The 22,855-nt window shown below is 37.1% G+C and overlaps 1 pseudogene across 1 annotated transcript in view; it reads right to left on the bottom strand.

The window, feature by feature from the left end:
* Window positions 1-22,855, bottom strand: part of LOC306872158 (runt-related transcription factor 1-like) — a 52,266-nt pseudogene that overhangs the window by 5,375 nt on the left and 24,036 nt on the right. The window contains exons 3-7 of the transcript XR_013785835.1: window positions 15,437-15,693; window positions 13,798-13,954; window positions 9,266-9,370; window positions 7,471-7,638; window positions 1,571-1,696 (exon numbers count right to left, since the gene is read on the bottom strand). The product of XR_013785835.1 is annotated as a runt-related transcription factor 1-like (transcript). The remainder of the gene's footprint in view (window positions 1-1,570; window positions 1,697-7,470; window positions 7,639-9,265; window positions 9,371-13,797; window positions 13,955-15,436; window positions 15,694-22,855) is intronic.

The raw sequence follows: 22,855 nt of genomic DNA, 5'->3' as shown, positions 1-22,855 counted from the left end.
TATAAAGTACAGAGAAAGATTGCTGCTGGTCCAGTCTAGGAAAGCATTGTTGCAATCATGTATGTAAATCTTGTATGATACAGGATGCGCTCATAGGCTGTAACCTGTCTGTGTAAATCCTGTATAAGCTAGAGGTGTTTCCAACAAATAGTAACCCATCATTTAAAACCTTGATGCACGTGGGTGTGGGGGGAGACCAACAAGACATTGTGCCCAGGGGCCTCTGAATTCCTAATCCGGGCCTGCTCCTCCTCATCCCTTATGCTTGCTTCCTCTTCATGTGAGTGACATGTTAATAGCAGTCGTGATACTCTCTCCACAATGGTGGCGCGCCACAGCATAAAGGATGAGAAGAATTGTTGAACAAAGTCATTATTTTTGTTTTCGTTGCTCACAAAAAGTATTCGTAGCTTCATAACATTACGGTTGAACCCCTGATGTCACATGGACTATTTCATCGATGTCCTTGCTACGTTTCTGGACCTGGGAACCATATGCAGGGTCAGAGAGCTCTCGGATTTCACCAAAAATATTGTCATTTGTGTTCCGAAGACGAACGAAGGTCTTAAAGGTTTGGAACAACATGAGGGTGATTAATTAATGACTAAATTTTCATTTTTAGCTGAACTATCCCTTTAAAGACAGGCCCAAATGAGTCGTCATTTAGTAAGAGTTCAGAGCTGAAAATTATATAGCATATCATTTGATGAGAAATGTTCATATTGAGATCTCTGAGTTTGGTTTGAGACATCGTTGAGATCTGAAACTTTAGAGGAGATGCGTGTGAGATTACTGGGGTCTTTTTGTCAGCAGAAACATCTCAAAAAGACATCTCCATTAAAATCTAAATCTTTTTGTGCAAAACGGCTATATTTTATTTCTAATTTTAATTTAGTTTACGGTTTTACATATAATATTTCCATCTATATATATGTATAAAGTTGTGCTTGTTTGAACTTACTGAAATAAGTTTAAGTTGAAGCATAGAAATCAACACTAAAATTGAACATAAAATAATAAATAATTAAACTTAATAATATAAAAATTACAAAAGCACAAAATTACTAGTATTTAAAGTAAAAAAAAAAAAAAATGATATATATATATATATATACACACACACACACACACACAAAACTATTATAGCCTATAAACAATAGTAAAATAACACGGTTGCAAATTTTGGTCTCGAATGGAAATTTAATCTAATGGTGAACCTTTGATTTAGTTATATGTAATTATTAATTATGTTCATTTATGGCATATACTGTTCTTTTGCATGTTTATATCAGCTACCTGAATAGAATACTAATTAGAGATCAACTAATGTTGTTTTCTAATATTAATAATTTCATAATTTATTAATCAGACACTTAATTTTATTAAGAGTTTGATAATTGAAGCAATATTTAATTATTTAAATCTTATTGTCAAAAAAGAAGAAATAAAACACAATCATTGGAGTACGAGAAAAAAAACAATACATTATTATTTTTAAGTATTATTTTGATTTAACAAACCCCTCACAAAAAGTACTGAGTAAGTGTCCCTGCAGCACGGTTTAACTCACAGTGAATAGCGCTGCGGCTGGGGGAGATGGGTGTGGTGGGGTGAACCGCTGGGGTGGAGATGGGACCCAGGTAAGGGTACGACTGCTCATACGACCAGGACGGAGACGTCTGCATCTGCCTTGAATCTGAAACCAAACATTCATATTCAATAAATGACTTTATGACCGTTCCATTTCACTAGCAAATCCAAGAAATACACTCTCAAAAATACAGAAATATTATTAATGGCTACTGAGAACACACACACACACACACACACACACACACGTTTTATGCATTACAGTTTTTCCGTCCAGTAAACTCACGTTCACATCTCTTAAAAACAGTGCAGTGATGGTATCAGATGATAATATAATAAATGATTGCCATATTAATGCACTATGGCATTTCTGCTATTGTTCAAAAGTCCCTTCTGCTCACCAAGGCTGCATTTATTTCTTTATTTATCAAAAATACAGTAAAATTTAGAAATATTATTACTATTTAAAATAGCTGTTTTCTACGAGAATATATGTTACAAAATAATTTATTTCTGTGATCAAATCTGTATTTTCAGCATCATTACTCCAGTCTTCAGTGTCACATGATCTTCAGAAATCATAATAATATACTGATTTACTGCTCCAGAAACATTTCTGCTTATTATCAATGTTGGAAACAGTTGTGCTGCACAATATTTTTGTGGAAACCGTGATGCATTTTATTTTTCAGGATTCACAGATGAATAGAAAGTTCAAAAGAACAGTGTTTATTTGATATAGAAATCTTTTGTAGCATAATTAATGCCTTTACTGTCACTTTAATGCATCCTTGCATAATAAAAGTATTCATTTTTTAAAAAGCTTTTGAATGGCAGGGTACAGACCAATCAAAATCCGTAGAATATTAAAAAAAGGATCTCTAATAATGACATACACGAGGACACTGAATAATGGAGTGAGAGGAGCAGGAGGAGGAGAAGACATTCTCTCAGAATGAGTCTCGCTCTCTCTCCCCGTGGTCTAATAAACGCTCGCCGCTCGCCTGCAGACTTCCAGACAGAAGGGGAGGGAGAGCCATCAGAGAGGAAGCAAATTATGCACAGCGGCCAAAGAGTGTGCGGCCCGTTTCAAGTGCAGCCAGAGCGCGGCCCACTGCCAGGCCCCCCAGAAACCCCCTCTTTTCCTGCCTCCCTCCCCAGGTTCGGGGCTTGTGATCTGGAGCAGGAGTCACACATGGCTGGGTGGGTGGCTGGAGGCGGATTCGGCATCCGGTGCAAGCGGGACTCATTTTTTACTGGGCGCACACACACACACACACACGCACACACATGGCTACTAAAAATGGAGACGGGGAAATACACACCAAATATAAGCTACATACAGATCAGTGCTGTTATTGTTAACTAATACTAAAACTACTCAAATTAAAAGAATTGAAATTAAGCTTAAACAAAGCATAAATAAAGCTTTAAAAATGAAATAAAATAAAACTTTTTTTAAAAACAAATAAAAATTGGAAATATTGTCTTGGCACCTGAAATAAAATAGGTTTAAGTTGAAGTACTAAAATGACTAAAACTAAATAAATATAAAGTTATAAAAACAAATATATATTAGTGCTGGGCAGCAATTAATCGCGATTAATCTCATCCAAAATAAGTTTTTGTGTACATAATATATTTGTGTGTATTTTGTATATTTATTATGTATATATAAATAAACACTCATGCATTTATATACATTTAAGAAAATATGTTATGTTTATATATTAAATATGTTTATATATAATATAAATTATATGAATATAAATATATACATGTAAATATTTTCAAAATATATACTATATGTATGTCTTTATATATACATAATAAATATACACAGTACACACACACACACACACACACACACTTCATTTTGGATGTGATTAATCATTGCCCAGCAGTAATACATATAAATATATATAAAACATTAAAATGCTAAAACTTAAAATAAAATGAAAACTAAAAATATAAAAATTAAATCTCATCAAAACATTAATGAAGCTAAAACAATTAAATAATAAAATAAAAATATTACATATTAAAAATATTTACATTTTGAAAAAAAAAAAAAATTGAAAAATGACAAAAGCCCATTAAAATAAGAACAAACTAAAATTAAAATTAAAATTCATGAGAATATAAATAAATAATATAAAAGGCATGTAAATAGTACTAAAATAAAAGGAACCTGTCCGTATGAATACGCTATATTCCAGTTTTACAATAGGTTTGTGTGAAAAACAGGCTGATATTTAAATCTCCCTAACCTCTTTATTATATATTTAAATTTGTTACTTTAAAGATGTATTAAGCAGATTTGATCATTAAACTGATCATTGCCAATCGGAACAGCTCTACTAAATGCTTTCTGTCATCCATGGAAATATGAACAGCATATGGGTTAAGAAAATAATAATATCTAGGTGGGAAGTGAGAAGAGTTGACTTGGGAATGTGTTCCTGTAATGCCTGGAAACATCTTTTAGAAGTGGCTTTGAAATCATTTTCCTGAGAAGAATTCATTGCGATCCTCAGAGATTGTGGGAACGATCAAAGTCGTGAATGTTGTAACTAAAGTCTGAGTTATCAGACAGCATACTTTCCAGTTTCCAAAAACCCCTTCAGCCAGTTCCATTCGCTCCGATCCATCTACTTTCGGAAAACTACTGGGAAAAATCAAAGCATCTGAAGGCATTCAAGAAGTTTGGCTGTGAGTTTGTTAATGTCACACTGTTTTAGAAATCTGAGACCAAAAAAAATACAGCAGTGGCCATTACACCAAAAGTTTCCCTGGAGCACAAAAGCAGTCATAAGTAGCACAGGTACAGTATAAATACTAAAACCAGAAAAAGAAACAAAAATAAAAGAAACAAATACAACAAAAGCACATAAAAATACTAAAAATTAAACAAAAATGTCCAACTTTCCTAATCTAAGCACACTAAGTCGACCCTGAAACCTCCACCAACAAGAGCTACAAAAGCAGATGCACATTTAAATAAATGCACATCCTCAAATCTGTAGATCTCGTCCGAACACACCGGCACACTAACAAACACGGACACATCGGGCCCATGCGAGCAGCTGCTTCTGATTTTCATGGCATGAAAAGAGAAGTAGCAAAGAAGGAGAGAGAAAGAGAGCTCTTGAATGACTTAATAACGGTTTCCGCTGGCCGTAATCCCACTGCTATTTCTGGCCGGCGGATCAGAGGGAAGCACGAGGCAGGAAACATGCAGTCCGGCCCGGTTCAGGCCTTTCATCACTCCATCATCAGTTCGTCTGACGTTTCTTAGAAAATTCCTTTGCAGAAATCAAAACGGTCTCCAATGAGTCACTAGTTGTTATGCAGAACTGTAAAATTATTTTTTAAACGACTTCTAAATGCAGACTTTGGTGCTTTAGGAAGACTGATAAACAGCCCACCATCTAGACCAGCACTAACATCAGTTTGTTTCATTTAATGCCCTTATTTCCATGAAAAAAAATCAAACAGCGCTAGATTTGGTTGCGCTTTGAATGAGGGATTTTCACACAAGCCTGCTTCCTGTCAAACACGTCTCACTTCCTCTTTTCTGCGTTCTGCTTCCTCCTCGTTACGCATTTGCAAGGTGCTCGTCTTTCTGTCTTTCTCTCTCACACACACACCTTTCTCCCATCTGCACCCATGAAGGGGAAGAGAAACTGAGAGGATCCGAGTGTTTCAGAGCGGGAGGTCTGTGTTTACAGATTGGGAAATGTTTTAAACAACGCATGAAAAGCAGAAGTGCTGCTGAGGCCAAACTTAGAGCTGTAATCAGTCGATTTCTCAGAAGATGGCCTGAATATATACACTACTGTTCTGAAGACTGAAAGGAATTCTTGCTTTTATTTAACGAGGATGCATTAAACTGATTAAAAGTGACAGTAAAGACATTTACTGCCGTACATTCTATTCATCTGTGAATCCTGAGAAATACATTGTATCATGCTTTCCACAAAAATATTGTGCAGCACAACTGTTTTCAACATTGATAATAATCAGAAATGTTTCTTGAGCAGTAAATCAGTATATTATAATGATTTCTGAAGATCATGTGACACTGAAGACTGGAGTAATGATGCTGAAAATACAGCTGCAGATCACAGAAATAAATTACATTTTAACACATATTCACATAGAAAACAGCTGTTTGAAATCACAATAATATTTACTATTTATCCTGTGTTTTTGATCAAATAAAATGCAGCCTTAGTGAGCCGAAGTAACTTCTTTCAAAAACGCTGCACTCCATCTAGCTGTTTTCAATGCAAAATACTCATTCTGTGTGAATGCCGCTTATTCATAACTGAAAGCATAATCAAATTACCCCAAATATTTAATAAATGAATATGCTTCACACAAGGCATCACAGATGTGAATGGTATAAATCTGCAGGAATAATGCATATGCTGTAATGCTCCAGTGTTCAGACTGTGTGAAATATCACTGCACTGCTTTAATGGAAGCAAATGTGTCATTCAAACAAATGCACAAATGTTTAAGTCTGGCTTCTCTGTAGGATGAAACAAAAGAAACGATGAAAGAGCAAAAACACATTTGTGGCCCCCACGAGGCTTTTGCTGATTGTAAACTTTCCCTTCCACTGCATGTGTGTGTGTGTGTGTGTGTGTGGTGGCATGCTCTGGCATGCTTGTCTAAGCTCCAATCAAAGGAGGCCTTGTTCACTGTATTTGTTATGTCTGAACGTCCGATGATGTGTGATGTGTCCCCACTTCCCCCCGTCACCTGCCAGGAACAAGCAGAACCAAAAACAACGTGCCGCACACACACACACACACATATGCGCACACGCACACACGCGCACACACACTTCCTTTCACTAACCCTGAACTATTATACACTAATGCAAAAGCACAACACGAGCATTTGCAAGTAATTCTAATTGATTTTCTGATTGATAGAATAGAACAGAATAGAACAGAATAGAATAGAATAGAATAGAATAGAATAGAATAGAATAGAATAGAATAGTTTTGTTTCCAAAACTGGGGTTTGTGAGGGAACTATAGAAAGTTTTCTATTTTCTATTCGTTTTCTTTTTCTATTTTTGATTTATGTTCATTTCTAATTTATATTCTCACTGTTTAGATTTGAGTAAATAAAGTAAATAAAATAAATAAATTAAGAAATAAAACTTACCCAGAAAAAAATAAAAAAATGGAATCCATGGAATAGAAATAAATAGAACTGAAGATGATAATTAAACAGAAAATAATGGACTGTATCTTTAATAATGATTCTAATGGGTCTTTAGTAAAATCCTCTACAATAGAATAGAATATAATAGAATATAATAGAGTAGCCTGCCCTCAGTAGAACAGTAGAACACAGAATAGAGTAAGCAAAAAAAAAAAAAAAACCCAACAGCAATAACTGAATAGGAACTGAATAGAACTAACAAACAGGTCTGCCCACAGGGGAAGAGTAGAATATAGAACAGAATAAGAAAAAACTGAAGGGAATAGGATGGAATTGAATAGAACTGAATAGAATTGACAAACATGTCTGCCCTCATTAGAAGAGTAGAACAGAACAGAGTAGAAGACAGACAGAACAGCAGAACAGAATTGAATAGAATGGAATGGAACTAACAAACGGCTCAGCCCACAGCAGAAGAGTAGAATATAGAATAGAACAGAACTACAAAACAGAATGGAATAGAATGGAACTGAATACAATTAACAATCAGCTCTGCCCTCAGTAGAAAAGTAGAATATAGAATAGAATAGGACAGAACAGAAGGGAACTGAATAGAATAGAATAGAACTGAACAGAATCGAGTTGCTCTATGATGTAAATGTGCGTGAGGTACAGAGTTTTTGCCGTCTAACTCACCGGAAATCTGGCTGTGGGCGGGGCTGCTGAAGGGGTGTGTGTTGAGGGCGGGGCGGGGGTTGGGGGCGGGGCCATGGTGTGGACTGCACCGCATGGCACTTCGCCGCAACTGTTCAGAGAAAGCTAACGCGCCTGGCTTTACTGCTTCATCCGGCTTCTGTCGGTGGCCTGGACACACACACACACACACACACACACACACACAGAGAACGGAGATGAGAGAGAACGATTTAGTTACTGACTGTCCATCAACACAATCAAAGCCACTTAAACACACACGCACACACACAACATATACACCATGATCTGACCACACACACACTTCTGTACATCTCACATGCTACTAATGATGCTGATTGAGCGCGTCATTGCTCCAGTAAGGGGCTCTGTGGTGTCTGATGTGTGTGTGTGTGTGTGTCGCTCTGACCTCACACATAGAGCACGGTGGGATTAATGATCACAGGCGATGAGAGAAAATAGCAAACGGAAAAGACACGGCCACAGCTGTGTGAAACCATCAGCCGCACTCATCCGTGCAGTCGTCTGCGCACGCGAGGAGAGGAAGTCCTGCTGAAATCAGAGAGCGCGTCTGAGCGCTTTGAAGATGAGGCCAGAGCAGACAGACCCAGAATATGTGGGGTGGCGCCGTCCGACGGATTCCCGACCGGAATAACGGACCAACGGGGAATAGAGCCACCACGGCCACCAACACGAGAGCACAGCGTGATACGCACTCATATAAAGACATGCTATTAAAACACACACACACACACACACACACACACACACACACACAGACACACAGTACACTAATCTGACCAATATGATTCAGAGACATTCCGATATAAATAGTGTGGTATACCAATACAAATAATCTGTGGAAAGATTCTGGTACTTTAATAAAAATACACTTAATAATGATAATAATAATAATAATGCACAATTTTATGCATATCTATTTTTTTATTAAAGTAATTGTTATAATTATTAAATTATTATTATTAAAAATTATATTACTAATAAAACCACTGAAAAATTAAGTACTACTACTTCTACTAATAATGTAATATACTAAAGTAGTTAAAATAAATTATAAATAATAATAATAAAAATTATTATAACAATGAAAATCTTAAGACACAATACATATTATAAATTATTATCAAAACTTAAAAATAATATAATTAAAAATTATGCAAAAACATTTTTCACTGTTTTCACTGTCAATATTAAAATCATTCATGTCTTTTTTCCTTTTTCATTTGTCATTTATTTGAAATAAAAACATTCCACTAACAAAAATTAACACGAGTTTTCTTTACCATACCTAGAATAACATCTAATACATATGGTAAAAACATTTAGTACCGTAGTATTTACATCAGATACCATCACTATACTATGTACTGGCTTACTAATCATACTCAAATCTCAGCCGTTACTTGTCAAACTGACTGAAATCACAGAAGAGACAAAACGAAACCCATCCGGCCACCAACAGCCAAACCACATCAAACTCAAACACGTCCACAGCTTTAATTCACTGTTTTACACTGATCATATGACGCTGATAACGAACATAACAATAAAAACACAAGTTGGCAGTACATATATTACATGTACCACCTCAAAAAGAGTGTGTGTATGTATGTGTGTGTGTGTGTGTGTGTGTGTGTATGTATGCATGTATGTATGCATGCATGTGTATATATATATATATATATATATATATATATATATATATATATGATATACCATTTTTTAAATTAGATTTCATATGTTTGTGGTCACTCACGTCGTGGTTCTCGGGGTCCGTCCACAGTGATCTTTATGGCTCTCTGATACGTGGCCACCTGAGGAGGGTTTGTGAAGACGGTGATGGTGAGAGTGAAACTCTTGCCTGAAAAACACAGACAAACTGATCAGAAATTTGGCATTTGCAGAATATATTTAGCATGTATTCACAGGATATATTTTTTAGTAGCTACATGCGAGATGTACATATTTAAAGGAGTGTGACACTGTAAAACACAGTAAGCGAGACGAGACTGAGTGGATAAAGACCATCCATCTGCCCAAGACCAAGATCCATCTGATGGACAGCTGTCATCATAAGTGCTCGTGTCACAATAAAAATCCCACGATCAGACACAGAAGGGAATTTAAAGTCGCCTTTGTTGTGTCCTTAAACAGAGACAGAGTTCAGACAGTAAAGCAGAGACACGGGCCAAACAGCGCGTCATGTGACCGTGTCCCCAAATAAACAGAGGACACATGGACGATCTCGAAGAGAGAGAGAGTCAGAAATAATACAGTGAGATATCGAGAGGAGCTGCGGCACAAAGATGGACCGATTTCACATGCACTGAGACAACAATATACATGCTTACAAATAAAAACAACCACAAAAAAGGTGAAAGTCATCAAATCAGCCAAGATTGCATTTCACCCCAAAGTCATTTTTAGGACATCCTGGATTGTTTGCAATTGACTTTATTTTCAGGACAGTTAAACACATTTCACAGCAAAATTCTCAAAAGTCTTAAACTGTATAGTGTAATACTAAAAAAAACATGCCAAACAAATTCAAAATAAAATATAAAATAACCAAGCATACACATTATTGGGTGTAATTATTAAGTACCACTTTGATTTAGAATAATTGTATTTAAATCATTGTATTTGAGTAATGACATTACAAGCATAATGAAAATTACATATATTGTAATATGCGGATTTGCTGCTCAAGAAATATTTCTGTTTATTATAAATGTTGAAAACAGTTGTGCTGCACAATATTTTTGTGGAAACCGTGATGCATTTTATTTTTTCAGGATTCTTTGATGAATAGAAAGTTATTTTGTAACATTATAAATGTCTTTACTGTCACTTTTTGATCAATTGAATGCGTCTTTGTGGAATAAAGGTCTTAATTTCCTATAAAAACAAGGCTGAAAAAGGGTGTGTATCACAAACACATTTGAGTTGAGATTTTAACGTTTCTGGGTAATTATCATTTAGTTGTCACTGTTGCCAAATTTTGTGAAACAAATCCTCAACATTCTGCTACAAAAGCATTCTTGAAAAATAAAATTGCTTTAAAAACACTGACTCCCTAAATGTCAGTGTTTGTATTAATTCACTCTGGCTGCTCTTGCTATGACTCAAACTCATTCAAACGGTAATGAGAAGCATGATTTTAGTTTCATAATGAGCTTTTTTCTCATATTTTGACTGACATTATGAGGCGAGACGTGCACATGTGCCAAACGACACAAACCGGATTTGACTATGAGGATTATGGGAGCTGGGGTCTGTACCCACAATTCCTGATGCCTTCACCTGTCACTCATCGCTATGACGATGAGATGGACCCCAGGGAGGCGAACGCTTGCGTGCCAACAGCAGGTTTGAGTTACACGGCGCTAAACGGGCCCAAGCTCGCCAGCCAAAGTAAGGTACGGTTACACGCACACGCGCTGCTCGCTATTCAGCCAGAAAAATAGAGCTGGGAAAAACTCCAAGCTGTTCCCCAAAATCTGACAGACTACAAGGCCTGACCACACACATATGCACAGATGTGCGGTACACACACAAACAAGGGCCGCGCCAAGGATCAGCGCTCGAGTGCGAAGCCAGGTGCTATTCTGAGCGCAGTCGCTGTGACAACACTGATTCACTTCTGTCTGCCATGATCTCACACACAAACATCACATCACATCCAGGAAAACACACTTATAATGCTGTAATATGGAGCTAACACTCTGCCTTTTACAACTAAACATTTGGAATAATCAGTTTATAGAAAAGTACCATGATATTTTGCATGTAAAAACTATGTGGTCATTCAGTACCATGTTATGTGTCAAATTATGGCATAACTATGCATTTGGACACAGTAATATGATAATTACAGCAATATGTTTTTGGACATACTGTATGGTATTCTTTGAGGTACCTTCGAGAATCGCATAAATACCATAGTAAACAGCCACTGCTGTAGGTGTACTATGGTAGGTGGTAATATTATTTACACAGTACTTAATGGTACTTTACCATGGCATTTCTATGGAACTCCAAAGTACTAACATGGACACATCCAAAAAAATCATGGCAGTACCATGGCACTTTTTTGTAAGTGTAAGAGTATAGCCTAATATATCATCAGTACCATGATATGTGTAGTAAAGTACCATGGTTTTACCTTGATTTTAAAAACATGGCACCACATTAATAACTCACTTACTGCACAAAAAAGAAAAGAAAAGCACCATGATAATACCATGCTTTTGTATATGGTAAATATCACATCATGATTTATGAATACGGTAATCATTTAGTACCATGGTATGTGTTAAATAACAGCTATACTGTTTTTTAAGTATGAAATATAGTGATTTATACTAAAATTCATGAACTTTTGCAAGTGAACATGGAAACACAGTAATACATCACGTGCAAAACATACTAACATGTTTTTTTGGACATGGTATTTACCAACAAAGTACCAACTATCTGATACCATGGTACTGCCACAAAATCATTTAAATACCATAGTAATCGCATTAAAAATAACTTGTGTTTTTGGAAATGGTGCCATGGTACTTCTTTGAAGTTTATTTGAGTCCCATGATAATACCATGGTATTTGGACCCAGTACCATGATAATACCATGTTTTTGGACATGCAGCATGGTATTAGCATGGTGTTATTTTGAGTACCATGTCAATATCATCTGATACCATGGTACTGCCACATGTATATGACTGGTTAATAATTTGATAGTACTATTTTGTAGATGAATTCTCAAGAAATATAAATGCAAAACACTGACTCATCTGTTCCTGTCTAACACACTCATTACAAAACCTTCTGCACTAACACACACACACACACACACGGACTGTGGTTCAGTGGTTTAGTGTCTGGATGGGAGACGTTCTGTCTGAGGCTCAATGCCCAAACAGGGAGGAAGTGCAGAGTGTTTCTCAAGGGGATATCCATACATAGTGTGTGTGGGCATGTGTGATGTGGGGAAATTTGTTTATCATTTGTTTACATGTGTCTATTTTGTAGAGCACTGTACGGTGTGTTAGTGTGCATGGGCAAGTCAAACTCACAAAGCAAGACACTTTATAAATGTGTGCATATAAATGTGCCTGAAGACATCAAGTGACTCACGATGCTGCGAAAAAAAAGATGGATGGACAAAAAGCCACACAGATACAGTCTTTGTTGTCTTATCTACTCGTCTGCATAAAACAGAGTAGCAAGAGTGTGTGTAGATATGCATAGTTTACATTTCTTCTTTACTTAACATGCTCTTGCAGTTTTTTCTCGACCCGCACTCTTTTCCGGCACTAAACCTAATCACTTCCATCGCAGCAGAGAGCAGCTGCTCTTGGTGCTCTCAAACATTGCGTTGTTCAGATAAACAACAGTCTGTGAGGATGTGCATGTCTGAAATGCACTGAAAAACAAGACTTTCATGCAGTAAAATGGACAAATATGTTTTGTTTAACAATCCCGACAAAACATTTATCCTTTTCTTTGTACACAAACTCAGTTTCCATTTTCAATGCATGCATTTTGTGCTCAAACCATGCAAGCACACCTGCTGCAAACATCGACTTTGTTGCCTCTATTATGCTGTGTTCAAATGATGACGCAGACAAAAGAGAGCAGGACAAAGGAGTGTGTATGCATCCGTATATGTATCGCAGGCCTGGACATGTAGGTTAAAAGCAGTGGTGTTAGCGTTGAGGGCTATATCAGCAAAATCACATCGGGCCTTGAATAGAGCCCTGCGGGACCCCTCGTTTTCCCAGAAGCCAGTCATTCTGTTGACTAACTACTCTGTCATTACGGAAGCTGGACGATTCATACATCACAAATACAGTAAGAAGTCACTGCTCATTTTTACACAAGTCACATTTTGGCTGCTTTAAATATCTAAAATAAAAGCCACAAAAATTGCTCTGCCACCACAGCAGCTCAACAATCAGAAGGTGGTACAAAGGGCTGGATGACTAGCAAGTGTACATAAAGCATTGTGATTTAAATAGATAAGATCTGCAGTATTTGACTGCACTAGCCACGTGCCACAGGAAGTGAAAGCGACAGGTAACGGTCTTTGCAGACGTGTGTGAGTTATATATCAAAACACACAGGAACACACACATTTAACCAAACATGTACACACTGCCATTAAAATATCTCCGTCACGGCTCAGTGGTGAGTCTACATCAACTGTTTCCTTCTAAAAACATGTGTATGTCTAGGTGAGGAGCAAATATGTTATTTTTTTAAACGTTATATGCATTTTACCTCGTCCGCTACGGCCAACGAAACGCAGGTCATTAAAACGAGCCACTTGATTCTTGATGGCGGCTGTGGCATTGCGGAGTTCGGCAGAGTAATTCTCATCATTGCCGGCCATCACGGTGACCAAAGTGCCATCAGGGATGTCACCAAGGGCAACCACCTGTCAACCAATGAATAAAGATGATATGTTAGATACATTTAAACCGTTGTCAAAAATGCATTTTAAAAACAGATCAATTATCACACTATGCCACAATGATAAAAGTTGGATGAATAATGAAGAAGACAAAAACAAAAAACCATAATATTAAGAATATGATAAAAACCATTGATTTAATATATATTCAAGATTTATTTTTATTTTTTTTTAAGAAGTTTTATACTCACCAACACTACATTTATTTGCTCAGTTATACAAAGGTTTAAAAACAATTACTGTTTCTATGTAACTATATTGTAAAATGTACACTGCCCTCCAAAAGTTTGGAAACACCCCAAACTTCCTATAACTTCCAACAAGACAATGACCCCAAGCACACTTCCAAGCTGTGCAAATCCTATTTGGAGAGGAAACAGTCAGCTGGCATCATGTCTGACATGGAATGGCCTCCCCAATCACCCGACCTCAACCCAATTGAGCTACTATGGGAGGAACTGGACCGTGATGTCTGTAATAAGTGTCCAACCAGTGTGAATCATCTTTGGGCAATCCTTCAGGAGGCTTGGAGTAATATACAGTATCAAGTTAATGTTTGAATAAACAACATTATGCAGAGCTGTAGTAGCTGCTAATACTGGATATTTTGCTGAATCGAAAATGTAAGTTTTTTCTATGTATAAACTGTTTATGTAATAAAATATGTTTTTGTAGTTTGTGTTGTCCCTTATCAGTGCAAAATTATCTCAAATTAAAAAGGATTCATTCCAATATTGTCCAAAACCCCACTTTTCTACGGCGTTTCCAAACTTTTAGAGGGCAGTGTAATTTATTGCTCTGATCAAAGCTAAATTTTCAGCATCATTACTTCAACTACTCTTTTTATTTATGTATCTATGTGTTTATTTGTTTATTTTGACTAGTGTGCATATACTATTATTAGGCTTAACAAAAGATCTTATTTAATTACTTTATTACTAAGGAAAAACATTGGGCAGAGGGAGAAAACGAAAACCAAACAACATTCAAATCCTCTTTACTGTCCTGTGTCACGTCTACTTGTGCAATATCTCCACATCTAAACTAAATGAGCAGGTTATTTGCATATTAACTGTAAATGTCAGCACATTCTTCAGCTCTTTGTTATAGAGCACACACACATGCCTCACAGCACTACGTTCTGGTTTTGGCAAGACTGGGTGGTTTGCATTTTTACCGTCATTTGCCAAATGCGGAAGATGATGATGATGAAAGTTGTTGCGGTCACCCGTGACAACAGGAGATTAACAACAATTACTGACGCTTCCCTCCAAATCATTAGCTTAATTAAGGATGTGCATTACAAAAAGGGCAATGTGAGATTGTAAGATTTTAAAACATCCTCGAGTCTGAGAAAAAAAAATGTATGCATAGTTCTTCCTATTGCACAATATTATTAAACCATAAGATGTCATTCACAGATACCAGCGGTCTGCGGTTAGGTACCTTGAAGGCGATGGGCAGCGTCTTGTTGCAGCGCCAGTGTGTTGGCAGGACAGAGCAGAGGAAGTTGGGGCTGTCGGTGCGCACCAGCTCTCCTGGGTGGTCGGAAAGCACCTCCACCATGCTCCGGTCAGCCATGCGCAGTTTGCCCACCAGGGCGGCACCGCTGCTCTCCTGTGCCCCCAGGGGCAACCCCTCATTCATCTTCCCCGAGCTCAGAGTGGTCGAGGGAGGCGTGAAGCGTCGCCCAGGCGCAGGTTCTGAAACACAAACGTGCATTAGGCCTTTCACTCAACTCAACAGAATATGTAAAAAGTTTACAATTTTGCAAAAAGTAAATCTGAGATGTTTCAAAAAGGTGTAAAATGAGATTAAATAAGCAACATTTGACACTATTGATCATAGAGCCTACCTAGGGCCCACACTTGTGACCAAACATCTATATTAAGTGTTGCTTTGCTTAACACTGTATTACTATGCAAAATAATTTATAGTAAAATGAATCATTATTTATTAAATATCACTACTTTACTGTACAATATGTCATCTTCTGCAGCTGTGCTCAGTGTACTGTAAGCTTCTGTCTTTTAGTTTTTGTCATGCACAAAGTACTACATTTTTAAAAACGCTTTTCCAAGCAACTTCTGGTGCCGCTACCCCGGTTGACTTCTGTGCCGGAGCCCGAGCAGCAGCAGCAGTGCCTTACAGGCGTATGAAAGCATTAAAACCATCAGACAGCGTCACGGCCTGCGGTCATTCGGCCAACCACAATCGTTGCCACATGAGTGCAGTTACACACGTTACAGCACTGCGCACAGAGAGCCACAGCACTCTCTCCAAACCCACCGCCCAATATAAACACAGACTCAGCCGCTACATCAGGCTAAAACTGGAGTTTGATGATGGGTGTTTGGGGTGAGTGAGATGAGGTGTAGAAAACACAGATATGCATTTGCAGACAGAATGGACAAAACAGCACACATTCCGGAAGCCATACACATAGTCCAGACATGGGAGAATTAAAAAACAATGACAATGCAAAGACTTATTCTTAAGGAACAGTACGAAAACTAGACTTTTAAATAATCTCTTCTTTTGTTCTAAAAACACATCAAGCTCTTAAAAATATAAACTTTATATTCAAATTGGTTTCATACATTTTCTATTTTCATACATTGGACAATGAGGGTCTATGCAGGTCATCTCTATTTGTTGTTTTTTTTTTTGCCTCACATTTGACAACATAATGATTTCCGTCTGATTCACTTGGCATTTAAAAAAAAAACATTGATAACATATTTTCATTTTTGGGACAGTTAACACTACTTAATCTCTTATAAATATCAAAATGACATTTAAAAACAAGTTCATCATGAAAGACTTATGAAACAATTAAGTCATTTTTATATACTTATTTAATGCATTTCTAGATCATATACTTCGATTTGCCTCTCATATTTAGTCTTATTTTGAATCTCTTTCCTTTTTATAACTCATATTTAATTAATTATTCAGAAAATTGACTTCTAAATTTAATGCAATGCTATTTTGTTTGAAAATACTACTTGCTTAATCCTTTTGCATTCTTATATTATTTTACACTGCTTTAGCAATATAACTATAGTTTCAGTCGTGCCAAATAAAGCAAAGTGAACTGAAGTTGAGAGAGAGAGAATCTGCAGTGTTTTTGACACATTAACATCACGATTTCGCTTAAGGTTAAAGGTTTCGGTGATTATTAACAGCTATGAACATTCAGACACGATGAAACGTGACGCGTAAAAATAGACTCGCGAAACCGCCGTTACGCAGAGCTGAGAAACGCTCTTACCGTATTTGGCGTCCCAAAGAAAAACCATTTGGTATCTTTTGAACACCCTCTCAGTCAGGATCAGGATCCAGGGCTCCAGACGAGCAGCTGATCAGACGGACCAAGGGTACGAGCTCAAGCGCGAAGTGGAAAGTTTGCGCGTCTTACTATCCGTTTGGTGAGGTGCAAACCGTGCCGTTCAGTCTGAACCGAACTCAAGTCAGTTTATGATGGAGACGTTGTTGCTCTTTCAGCAGGTGCCATCAGAGAGGATGATCTCGCGCTCGCGTATCCTTTAGAAAGTGTGCGTAAAGTTGCGCACCTTGCAAACCGCGCACATGACGCCAGCGCTTTCGCTTTCAGTCTTAAACTGTATAAAAATTACATGCACTCAGTTCTATAACACGGTATAAAACTGTATAAAAAGAAAGCGTTCTTCCAAAATCCAGGACGCCGCTCGCAGTGGAAAGGATGATGCGTTGTGAATGAATCTCTCGGCAGCGACGCGCTTTTACTGGCAATGGGCAGCTCAGGCACGCCAGCCAGGAGAGCTCATTTGCATAGGCCTCCCCCCCGAGCGTTCTCATTGGTCAGCGATGACAGACCTCGATAGGCTCGACCAATCAGAAGACGGTCCGAACCGGGGGGAAAAAGTGGATCTGAGCAGTCAATGGAATTCCTCGCGCGCTCGCGTCAAATGGTTCACTGTTGAATTGTTTGGATTTAAGTTTCTTATCAAATGGCAGCTAAAATGTAGCCTAAACTAAAGCAAAAACAGTTTGTTTAATTAGATTATAATCTAATCTATTATTTTAAGAAATCATATAAACAATAAAAAAAGGTATAAGGAACGCATATATTAGATGGTAAAAAAAAGTTTGTTTTGTACCAGCAGATGTTGTTTTTATTTTTTCAGAAGGAACATGATATCAGCAGAACACCACTAAAACTCCAAAGCACCATGCTGTTCGCCAGGAAACTAATGTGATGCTAGTAAATCATGCAAACAAAAATTTCATTACAGCAACATAAAAAATAAAATAAAATTGCTGACAACTTCAGTAAAAAAAAAAACAAAAAAACAAATGTCAATAACAAAATGCAAGAAATATGAATTCTAGTCAAAATAGTCGGGGGAAAAAACTAACTGAAAATCTAGAGTATTTTTTTTTTCCAAAAGAGACTGAAAAAAGACACAAAAAGAGGATAAGTAAAAGAAATAATGTCTGCCTGATCGAAACCGAGTAATTTGGTAATGATCTAATCTGTGTTTTGTAGCCAAAAGGGGGCAGCAGACGATCTGCATGCGCCATATGGAGTCTGTTAGATCCTCGTCCTGAATGCATGAACTGGAAATGGCAAGCAACACAGAAATATGTCGTCATCTTTCAGTAAAATGAACAGAATGTGAATTCATCTGAAAGCGCATGCCTTCACAAAACACTGCCAATACTTTAAAGAAAGTGCAGTACTGAAATGAGCATAATATTTCATTATAAATAATAATAGCTTGACACCTTGTTTTAAGAAATGCACTTTTCCAGTTCAGAATAGTTCATGCTCAGACTAAACGCTTGATGGGAAGTCTGGCTAATTACAGGAAATGTAAATACTGCAGTCAATAGGGCATTGTCAAGAATCACATTTGAGGCCAAATCCTCTTTTAACATCTATCATTTTCAGTAGATGTGCCTGTTCTTTATGAATGTTGAATTTAAATAAAGAGCAACATCTGATGCACTCTTCAAAAGTTATAATAAAAAACTAAATTATTTAACCATGTTTGAGATTCATTTGGATGAGGACTGTAAAGCTGCAAATGTTGCAAATTCCCAAGATAATGTTGCATTAGTCATATCAAACTGTGCAGAGTCATTCATAACAATATCACAGGGAACTAAGAGATCTTGTTCTGCTCCGGTTACAGGGCCTGATTCATTTGTTAAAATGAAAAGAGCTGCATTGTGAGATGCGTGTTATTCACGTCTCATCTTCCTTGTTGCCTTTACTGAACATGAAACACAAAACAAAATGCAAATCCTGATATCGGTCACACTAATGAAAACAGCCTCTGTACAAATCATCCTGTTTATTACACAAAGTATACTTGAGTCAGTCTTTTTATTTCAGCTCTGAAATGGATCTTATTGTAAACAAATATGATGCATTTCTATTAATATGAAAATAAAGTGGCTTCTTGTGGGTTTAAATGTCAAAACATCTACGTAGATTGATTTTTAGTTAAGAACAAGAAAGATGCGTTCATAAAAACATTCATTTTCAGTTAAACTCTTCAATCTAATCATGTTTGGAACTAAGTAATAAAGAACATTTATAATCATTTTGGCTATATGATATAAAAATATAGTAGTCTGAAAACTCAATTTTGAAAAATTGACCCTTATGACTGGTTTTGTGCTCCAGCGTCACATATATATGCTGCAGTGTCTGAATACAATTATTATAAATAATAATTTTGGCTCAGTATGGTCAGAAGATATAACGGTTGAATCTGAAAGCAAAGATCAATTCCAGGGAAAATAATATATCATGCACGCCAATCATAAATGATTTTCTAGCACAAAGGCACCACAGGTCTTGGATGTGCAGGATCTCGGTCTTGTGTTTTACTGATTTGGAGTAATCTGATCTCTGAAAGTTGAGGAATCAATAGCGCTTGTAGTCGGCTATAAAATATATTGACAAGCGTTGCAGGGTTACAAACATCTGATCATGTTCGGTCGAGCCATGGAGGAAGCACACGCTGAATAAAATATAACTCTACACAAACACAGCAAACCTAGTTTCTTCCTTCACAAATATTTCCTCTAAACTTAATGCAGTTATTATAATTAAAAACATTTCCACAAGGGAACTGCTGTGGAGCAGCAAAATGTTTTAATACACGCTAAACTTGATATTATATCATGTGTCAAATGATATATTTCAGACTGTCAGCATACTGCCACTAGTATTTGGTTAACAGTAATAATAAGTGTTAACCAAATGAAAGAATATAAAATGATCTTGAAAAACAAAGGCCTGATGGTGCACGCACGCACACACACACACACACACACACACACACACATAATGAAGGTAAATTAAGTTGTTGTTCCCTATTTCAACAGTTCCTCTTTCACATTCTAAAGCGATAAAACCAGAGAAACTACAGAGCACAAAAAAAACAATGGATGATATGATTCATGGAGAACGAAAGTGTGACAAATACGATGGGAACGACGAACCACAACAGTTTTGTCTTTACCAAACAGTGCGTTGCTGTTTCGGCCCTTCCTCATGAAGTACATGGCCCACGAGAGCGGTCCGGACGCTTTGAAGGGGCCCGGATTCATTTTGAGCCGTTCTGATTCAATCCAGGATTGGAAATACGGATTCCCTCCTTCACCCCGCTGCATTTATAGCCTCACGTCTCCTCCTGCTCCATATTACACAAAACACAGATTGAGAGAAGAGGCGACGGAGGAAAAGTTGACATGCAGTCATGACTAATGTATCCCATCAGTAAGCATGGCCTCAGGAGACAGGCCCGTCTCACTGCCCCGGGGCACTTCTAACCTGCTAATTTCATTTAGCCACTGATTTCCCCCGTCTCTTGCTTTCTCCATCTCCATGCAGCGAAAACGGTGAAATCACGCATGAGGGAGCAGATGAAGTGTGCAAAGTAGAGCTCGGGAAAAATGAAGGCAAAACACACAAAAAGGCAAAACAGATGAATTTTTGTGGATGTTACACTCTTAAAAATAAAGGTGCTTCACGATGCCATAGAAGAACCTTTTTGTCTAAATGGTTCCATAAAGAACCTTTAACATCTGAAGAACCTTTCTGTTTCACAAAACGCTCTTTGTGGCAAATAAGGTTCTTCAGATTATAAAAAGGTAAGAAAGAGATGGTTCTTTGACTGAATGGGTCTGTGTGGAACCAAAAATGGTTCTTCTATGGCATCGCTTGAAGAACCTTTTGAAGCACCTTTATTTTTAAGACTGTACATTATAGGTTCTTCTGATCAGTATTGTGGTTTCTGGGTTCTAACTAGAGAACTCAAAAAAGTAAAAAAAAAATAAAAATAATAATTTTATTCAGTAAAGATGCGTTAAATTGATTAAAAGTGACAGTAAAGACAATGATAATGTTACAAAAGATGTCAGATGAATGCTGCTCTTTTAAACTTTCTAATTATCAAAGAATGCTGAAAAATAAAATGTATCACAGTTTCCACAAAAATATTTTCAACATTGATAATAATCAGAAATGTTTCTTGAGCAGCAAATCAGCATATTATTATGATTTCTGAAGATCACGTGACACTGAAGACTGGAGTAATGATGATGAAAATTCAGCTGCGTATCACAGAAATAAATTATATTTTAACAGATATTCACATAGAAAACAGATTTTTAAATTGTAATAATATTTCACAATTTTCACTGAAAATTATTGACTATTTTATCCAGTATCTGTGTTGTGTATCTTATGCTTATTGGAGTATCATGCCATTAGCTTATACGTATCTAATAAAAGTCTTTTCAAATCAGTCACAAAGTTGTTTACATTTACAGTGTGCATTTACATTTATGAACAATGCCAAAGTCATGGGTTTTTGATTCCCAGTGACTTCATGAACTGATACAATGTATATTCGGAATGACATAAGTCAAATGGATAAATTGCATATAATCGAAGGTGCACATTTGATCAGTTTATGCATTACCTGTGAACCAAACTCATGACTTGTGCATAAATGTAAATGTATGACCCATGACCTTGCTGCCTATGTAGTGAACGGTGGATCTGCCAGTGACCGTAGCGGTTGTTGATTGGTGTCTATGTCTATTTTGGTCTCCACATGAAAGATTTCAAACTCACACTGGCAAAGACGCAATTCAGACCACAGATCGCGTTTCAAAGGGTTCGGAGGACTTCGGCTGTCTGGGTGGGGAGCAGGAAAAGGTTGGTAAGCCACAGTAGGTTGTCCCGGCCGTAACATCAGAACTGGGGTGTGTTTGACAGGCTGTCACTGCCGATACCACATAGATGTGGAAAGACACAACAGATTCAACATGGCTGTCTAGAGAACTATCGAAAACTACACATCTCTACAGTCTTAGCCTTTTCATTTTTACATGCACACTAACGGCACAGATTTAGTTCAGGATTGTCATTTTCCCCACTGCCCGCAGGCAGTCTGTCCCCTACGGGCCCCCAGAGACGGGCCACCCCGGGGCCAGCACTGCTGGGCACACAGGATCAATAATCGCTTCCTGGGGCCCACAATCAATGCTGACAAATCTACCGAGCAAACCCATCAGAAGCTGAATACACTGCAATGCATGATTTACTGAAGGCTATTTCATTTAAGAGGAAAAAGAAAACGTTTGAACAGTAAATTCACTGGAAAAAATGTGCAAATTATCTTCAAACGTTCAACATATACCGTAAGCCATGTTAATAGGATATAATAACATAGATTTATATCATATTATTCAGTGAATAAAATGAGACGTTAAACTAAATTCGTATTATATACAAACATATCAAATAGTATAAAGTGTTTGATAAAAACAAAATTATTTGGTTTAATGTGTAATTTT

The sequence above is a fragment of the Barbus barbus genome (assembly GCF_936440315.1).
Source record: "Barbus barbus genome assembly, chromosome: 7".
In the NCBI taxonomy this organism is placed as follows: Eukaryota; Metazoa; Chordata; class Actinopteri; order Cypriniformes; family Cyprinidae; genus Barbus; species Barbus barbus.
The sequence above is the reverse complement of the archived record's forward strand: the minus strand, read 5'-3'. Positions and strand labels throughout refer to the sequence as shown.